The sequence below is a fragment of the Mandrillus leucophaeus genome, unplaced genomic scaffold, assembly GCF_000951045.1.
Source record: "Mandrillus leucophaeus isolate KB7577 unplaced genomic scaffold, Mleu.le_1.0 Scaffold70, whole genome shotgun sequence".
NCBI lineage: Eukaryota > Metazoa > Chordata > Mammalia > Primates > Cercopithecidae > Mandrillus > Mandrillus leucophaeus.
Genome location: NW_012107586.1, coordinates 7,195,848 through 7,202,823, shown reverse-complemented (window position 1 = coordinate 7,202,823; position 6,976 = coordinate 7,195,848). Strand labels below are relative to the sequence as shown.

Genomic DNA, 6,976 nt, shown 5'->3' with positions numbered 1-6,976 from the left:
TTGCAAAGGGTTGCAGAATTTCTCTTTTGTTTGTTTGAATTTACATACTTACGTAATCCAGGTACCAAAAGTTCCTGTAGCATGAATGGCCTGGGCTACCTATTGCTGTTTAGGAATATTTCTTGCCTTTAAGTCTATTCCTTCAGAAACGTAGGAGAGGAGCTGAATTTTACTTCCCAGTGTCTCAGTAACTCCAGAGGCTGTGAGAGCCTGCAGGGACCACTTGTTCCAGTCCTCTCATATTACAAATGAGAAAACCAAAGCCTGAGGATGTTAAGTGTCTGCCCAAGGTCAATGGCAGAGCTGCCACAAGGAGCGGGGTCTCTTGCCTGCCAAGTGTGGCAGTTTTTCTACAACATCTCTTCTGTCTTGTGGGCATATTCTCTTCTCAGCAATTTAATAAAGATGCTCACTACCTTTCTCAAAGACAGAAACTGAGTCAAGTGTTGATGATTTGCCTCTAGCCCTGAGCTCTCTGTCAGCACCCACTGTACCTTTCTAGGGTGACTGGAACCTTGCCCCAATTCATTTGTGCTTTTTACTTTCTTCCAACAAATGGTGACAAATCATTCTCACCTCTCCCTAGACACCACTTAGGAACTGCTGAACCCACTGATGACTGTTAATGACAGTTCCCGGTCATCAGCCTTTCCCCAGGGAAAGCTGTGGTAGAGACTCCCAGAACTTCCTAACACAGGGGGCCAGGTGGGGACAGGCTGCCTTCAACATGTGACATGTGAGTGTGAGGAAGGAGGAACATAAGGTTCAGGGTACTTGTTTCAAATCTGGGCTCTACAACGTGGGCATGCTACCTATCCCTGTGTCTCAGTTTTCTTATTTACAAAGTGGGAGAATAATAGCAGCATTTCCTTAATAGGATTGTGGTGAGGATTTAATGACTTAATACATATAAAATAGTTTAAATACGGACTAGTACATAGTAAATGCCCCATTAATAATGGCCAATATTATCAGTATGGATTTTACTATATGAACAGGGTCATATTCATTTTGGGTCAAGATAGCGGTCTGATGAATAAGGGGATTATTTCTGCACAGAGTTTTCTGTGTTCCAGCCATAGTGGCCTTCAGTTCATGGAGCAAGTTGTCTTTTTTTTTTTTTTTTCCTGCCTTACGGCCTTTGTATATATTATTCCCTTTGACTGTAGGGTTTTCTTTGCTTTTATCTTGTTAGGTCCTATTTGTCCTTCAGATCTTACAACCAACCTTACTTTTTCAGGGGAATGTTCCACGACCTGCTAATACTTTACTACATATTCTCATAGCACAAAAATCTTCATAATTCTTATAACTGATATAATTTTACAGGTAAGAATGATCATTTGATCAAAGCCAATCTTTCCCACTAGACTCTACACTGCATTAGCATAGGGATTTTGTCTGTTTTTGCTGACTATTCGGTCCTCGATGCCTACACAGTATAATCCATGTTGCAGACATTCAATAGTTGTTTGTAGAATTAATATGTAAATGAATGAGTGAATGAAGGTGAGCCCAATAGAGTTTTCATCCCAAGATGAAATTGGGTGACAACTGGTACAATATTGAGCTCTGAGGGAAGGGCAGGACAAGTTGGTTGATGGAATGAGATGAACACCATGACAGTATTATGTACAATGTGCCATGGTGATATGGTTTGGCTGTGTCCCCACCCAGATCTCATCTTGAATTCCCATGTGTTGTGGGAGGAACCCGGTGGGAGGTAATTGAATCATGGGTTCAGGTCTTTCCCATGCTGTTCTCATGGAGTGAGTAAGTCTCATGAGAGCTAATGGTTTTTAAAAGGGAATTTCCCTGCACAAGCTCTCTCTTTGCCTGCTGCCATCCATGTAAGACATGACTTGCTCCTCCTTGCCTTCTACCATAATTGTGAGGCCTCTCCAGCCATGTGGAACTATAAGTCCATTAAACCTCTTTTTCTTGTGGGTCTCAGGTATGTCTTTATCAGCAGTGTGAAAACTAATACCCATTGGAAATAAGGCTGTAAAGACAGGTTCCTCTTCAAACTCTTGATGCCAGAAGTTGTTTCTTCTTTTTATAAAAGAGAAAAAACTGACTTCATAATTTTACTTTTATTTTTTTGCTTTTCATATTTATCTAAAAAAAATCCAGAATGGGTAAGAGAACAATCATCAAGGATGCAGGTGCCAGACATAGGGCAGAAGATAGCTAGAAAAGTATGCCTGAAGGAAGTTAAGGGTCTAGCCTCATTCCTACATTGTTTTAATAGCTGTACCTAACATAAATAGCTAAGCTTTCCATTGTTCTAGATTCCTCTGCCCCATCTACAAGCATGGCACAGACGGCTTGCTTTGCAAGGCCTCAGTTGAAGGACCCCATGTACACACAGGCCAGTACAGCAGTACTAGGCTGACTAGAAGGATCTCATCCCCATATGTGGTCTCATTTCAAATCTATGGCTGACTACCTTCATTGTTGTGTGCAAGATGATTTCACCTCTTGAAAATATGGTCACTTCAGCATTAAATAGTTAAATATTTATAATTATCAATTCATCCTACCTCCTTTTACATGCAGCTGAAAAATGACAGGTTAGGGACATAGAACATTGTGAACTTTATACTGTTAGAATCACCATCCATTAAATGATCACTAGCTAATGGGTCACTAAATTTACAAATTAAGGAAATTATATGTAGAATACTGCAAAAACACAGTAAAAAGACTGAAGTTTGCCCATTTCTGCTCAGGAAGTCTCTTCACTCCTAAGCTTCATATGTTGTCCTTCTGGCTTCAAAATTTCTGCTATTATTACTGTTTTTCCTCCTTTTCATCTTCCTTTTGTTCCCCAGTGCCAGAACTTCCACAGCCTTCTCGCTCAGATGCCATCTTTTTGTATGCCATTTCAAAGAGCTTCAATGATGCCTGCTGAAGAGAGGATGCTGCCTGTCTAATGTTTTCTTCTGTTTCGCTGTCTTTTCTAGCTAGGAGCTCCTTCATTTTGGAAATCTCTTCTTTCAGCTTGTTGCACTATCAGCAGGTAATTGGTCCTTGAATTTTTCCGTCTTGGTTTCTGTGGTGTATATGATTCCTTCAGCCACATTAACTGCTTCAACTCGTTCCTTCTTTTACTGGTCTTCCTTAGCATATTTCTGTGCATTTTTAACCATATTTTCAATGTCATCTTTGCTTAACCCGTCAGAAGACTGGCTTACAATCTGCTGCTCACGTCCTGTGCCTTTATCTTTAGCAGAAACATATATGGTCCCACTGGCATCAATGTCAAATGTAACTTCAATCTGAGGAACTCCACGAGGGGCTGGTGGAATTCCAATCAAAGTAAACTGTCCAAGGAATTTGTTGTCTCCAGCCATGTCTCTCTCACCCTGACACACTTTAGTTTCCACTTGTGTCTGATCATCAGCGGCAGCAGAGAATACCTGGCTCTTCTTGGTTGGAATAGTGGTATTCCTATAATAAGTTTGGTAAAGACACCTCGCAGAGTTTCAATACCCAGAGACAGGGGAGTGACATCAAGGAGCAGCACATCTGTAATATCGACAGCCAACACACCTCCCTGAATGGCAACTCCAATGGCCACAGCCTCATCAGGATTGACAGCTTTACTTGGGGCTCTGCCAAAAAAAATCCTGCACAGTCTGCTGAACCTTGGGCATCCTAGTCATGCCACCCACAAGAATCACTTCTCCTATGTCACTCTTGCTGACTTCTGCATCTTGCATAGCTTTTTGGCATGGAGTGATAGTCCTCCTGATTAGATCAGTGACAATCCCTTCAAATTGAGCACGGGTCAACTTCATATTCAAATGCTTGGGTCCAGAAGAATCCATTGTAAGATAGGGCAAATTGATGTCAGTCTGCACAGATGAGGGGAGTTCACATTTAGCCTTTTCAGCAGCTTCCCGTACCCTCTGAAATGCCACATTGTCTCTGGTCAAATCGACCACCATCTCTCTCTTGAACTCCTTCACAATGTGCCATAGCAAGACCTCGTCAAAGTCTTCCCCACCTAAGAAAGTGTCCCCATGTGTGGATTTCACCTCGAATACTGCTTTCTGAATTTCCAGGATAGAAATATCAAAAGTTCCACCACCCAAATCATATACAGCAATGACTTTGTCTTCTGATTTGTCTAGACCATAGGCAAGAGCAGCAGCTGTGGACTCATTAATCACCCAAAGCACATTCAGTCCAGGTATCTGGCCAGCATCTTTAGTTGTCTGTCTCTGCAAGTCATTGAAATAAGCTAGGACTATGATGACAGCATTGTTTGCTGTGTGCCTCAAGTAATTTTCTGCCGTCTCTTTGATCTTCATCGACACAAATGCTCCGATCTGACCTGGAGAATACAGTTTCCCATGAGCCTCAACCCAGACATCACCATTGGAGGCACGAACAATTTTAAAGGGAATATTTTTAACATCTTTCTGTACTTCAGGATCATCATATCGCCGGCTAATGAGACGCTTGGTAGCATAGGATGTATTGTTTGGGCTGTCGCTTGGCAGGCATGCCAACAAGTCGCTCACCATCTGCTGTAAAGGCCACAACTGAAGGGACGGTTCTGGCACCTTCGGCATTCTCCAGCACCTTTGCTTGTGTACCTTCCATAACTGCCTCGTAGGAGTTGGTAGTACCGAAATCAGTACCAACAACTGCTCCCTTGATTGCTTCCGATGCATAATCCTGCCTTGAAATAACTCTAGAAGCCTCATGACTAAGGCCATTCCAGCCATCCTGGTGGAGGGTGGCCGTAGGACCCCGGGAGGCTGCGGTACCTGCTAGACTGGCTGTTGCAGCTCAGCTGGAGCTTATCATGGCAGCTAGATGGAGGAGTACCAGGCAGCAAACAGGCGCTCGGGCGGCTGGGAGCTGCGCGGTGTGGTCATAATTTTATAATATTTAAAAAGTTGCATGCAATCAAGTGCATAATATTAAGCATGCAGTTCCAGTTTTGATAAACAGTAACCATTATGACTAGCACTATAATCAACTGGGCTACTTCTGTCCGCATCTACTGCCATTGTCTTGCATAGTTTGGCATCAGTCAGTCCTCATTGGTCTTCTCACTTCCATTCATGTTCCACTTTGACTCATTCTCCTCCAGCAGCCAAACTAATTCAGTTATTACATGAGCTAGATTATTTGATAATAACCTCTACTGCTTAAATTTGCTTAGATTACTTGATACTTGATACTACTGCTTAGATTAAAAGCCCCCACTAGCTCCCAATTGTTATAGAATGAACTCAAATTATTTAACATGGTCTAAAAGGCCCGGTGTATTCTGTTTCCTACCTTGCTCCCAGCCTTGTCTTGCACCATTCTCCCCCTTGCATTCTGTACTCCTGTAACATGGATCTTCCTTCAGATCCTTGAATTTGCCAAATTCTTTCTTACTCTAAAGTCTAGATAGAGACACTCTTTTCCACTCCTTTGTATCCTTCAGGTCTGTGATAGGCAGATGGTGGCCTCCCAAAGATGTTTATGTCCTAATCTCCAGGAGCCTGTGAATACATTACCTTACATGGCAAAAGGAGCTTTGTAGATGTAATTAAGTCAAGGATATTGAGATGAAAATATACACCTGGATTGTTCGGCTGTGCCCAGTTTAATCATAATAGTCATTACGAGCAAAAGAGGGAGGCAGGAGAGCCAGTCAGCAAAGGAGATGTGAAAATAGAAGCTGGGTTGAGGAGCTTGACAGCTTTGAGGACAAAGGTGGTGATGAGCTGAGGACAGCAGGCAGCCTGTAGACACTGAAAAGGAAAGGAACGGATTCTCTTGTAGAGCCTCTAAAGAAACACAGCCCTGCCAGCATCTTGACTTCTGCCCCATAAGACCCATTTCAGACTTCTGGCTTCTAGAACTGTAAGGTAATCAGTTTGTGTGGTTTTAAGTCATGAGGTTTCTAGTTATTTCTTACAACAGCAATAGAAAACTAATGCAAGTTCTCTGCTTTAAATGCTAACTTTTCAGAGACACCTTCCCCTAGCCACTCCATTTAAAATAAAGCCTGATATGGTTATGGTTTGGCTCTGTGTCCCCACCAAAATCTCATGTAGAATTGTAATTCTCAATATTGGGAAAGAGACCTGGTGGGAGGTGATTGGATCATGGGGACAGATTTCCCCCTTGCTATTATAGTGATAGTGAGTGAGTTCTCACGAGATCTGATTATTTAAGTGTATGGCACTTTCCCCGTTGCTCTCTCTCTTCTGTCACCATGTGAAGATGTGCTTGCTTCCCCTTTGCCTTCTGCCATAATTGTAAGTTTACTGAGGCCTCCCCCACTGTGCCTCCTGTACAGCCTGCAGAACTGTGAGTCAGTTAAACCTCTTTTCTTCATAAATTACCCAGTCTCAGGTATGCCTTTTTAGCAGTGCGAGAACGGACTAATATGGAACCCTTTACCCCATGCCTTAACAGGTCTCAACCCCATTCCCACACAGCAGTCTCTATGCCACTCCTGTGCTTGTTTCCTGTATGGTAACACTCACCATTTGTATTATAATTATCTTTTACTTATTCTTTATCATTGTTGCCAGAATGTGTGCACTGTGAGGACAAGGATAACATCTTATATACCATTGTATCGTCAGGAACTAGTATTGAAGCTGCAATTTTTAAATTATGTGCTTAATCAGTATTTATTAATGATTCATTTCTGTACTGTCCAATATAGTAACCACTAGTCACATGTGGCTTTGGATCATTTGCAACACAGCTAGTCTAAATTGAGATGTGTTGCAAGTGAAAAATACATTTTGAAGTCTCACTATAATAAAAGAATGTAAAATGTCTTAATAATACTTTTTTGTTGATTATATGTTGAAATGATGACATTTTGGACATACTGGGTTAAATAAATATATTATTGAAATTAATGCTGATGTTCTTACTCATAGGTGGGAACTGAACAATGAGATCACTTGGACTCGGGAAGGGGAACATCACACACCGGGGCCTATCA

General features: G+C 42.0%; 1 pseudogene across 1 annotated transcript; it reads right to left on the bottom strand.

Annotated features, from left to right (window-relative positions):
- Nucleotides 1-2,102: 2,102 nt before the first annotated feature.
- Nucleotides 2,103-4,821, bottom strand: LOC105528084 (annotated as a pseudogene). Its single transcript, XR_001004311.1, has one exon. The product of XR_001004311.1 is annotated as a stress-70 protein, mitochondrial pseudogene (transcript).
- Between the last annotated feature and the right edge of the window lie 2,155 nt (nucleotides 4,822-6,976).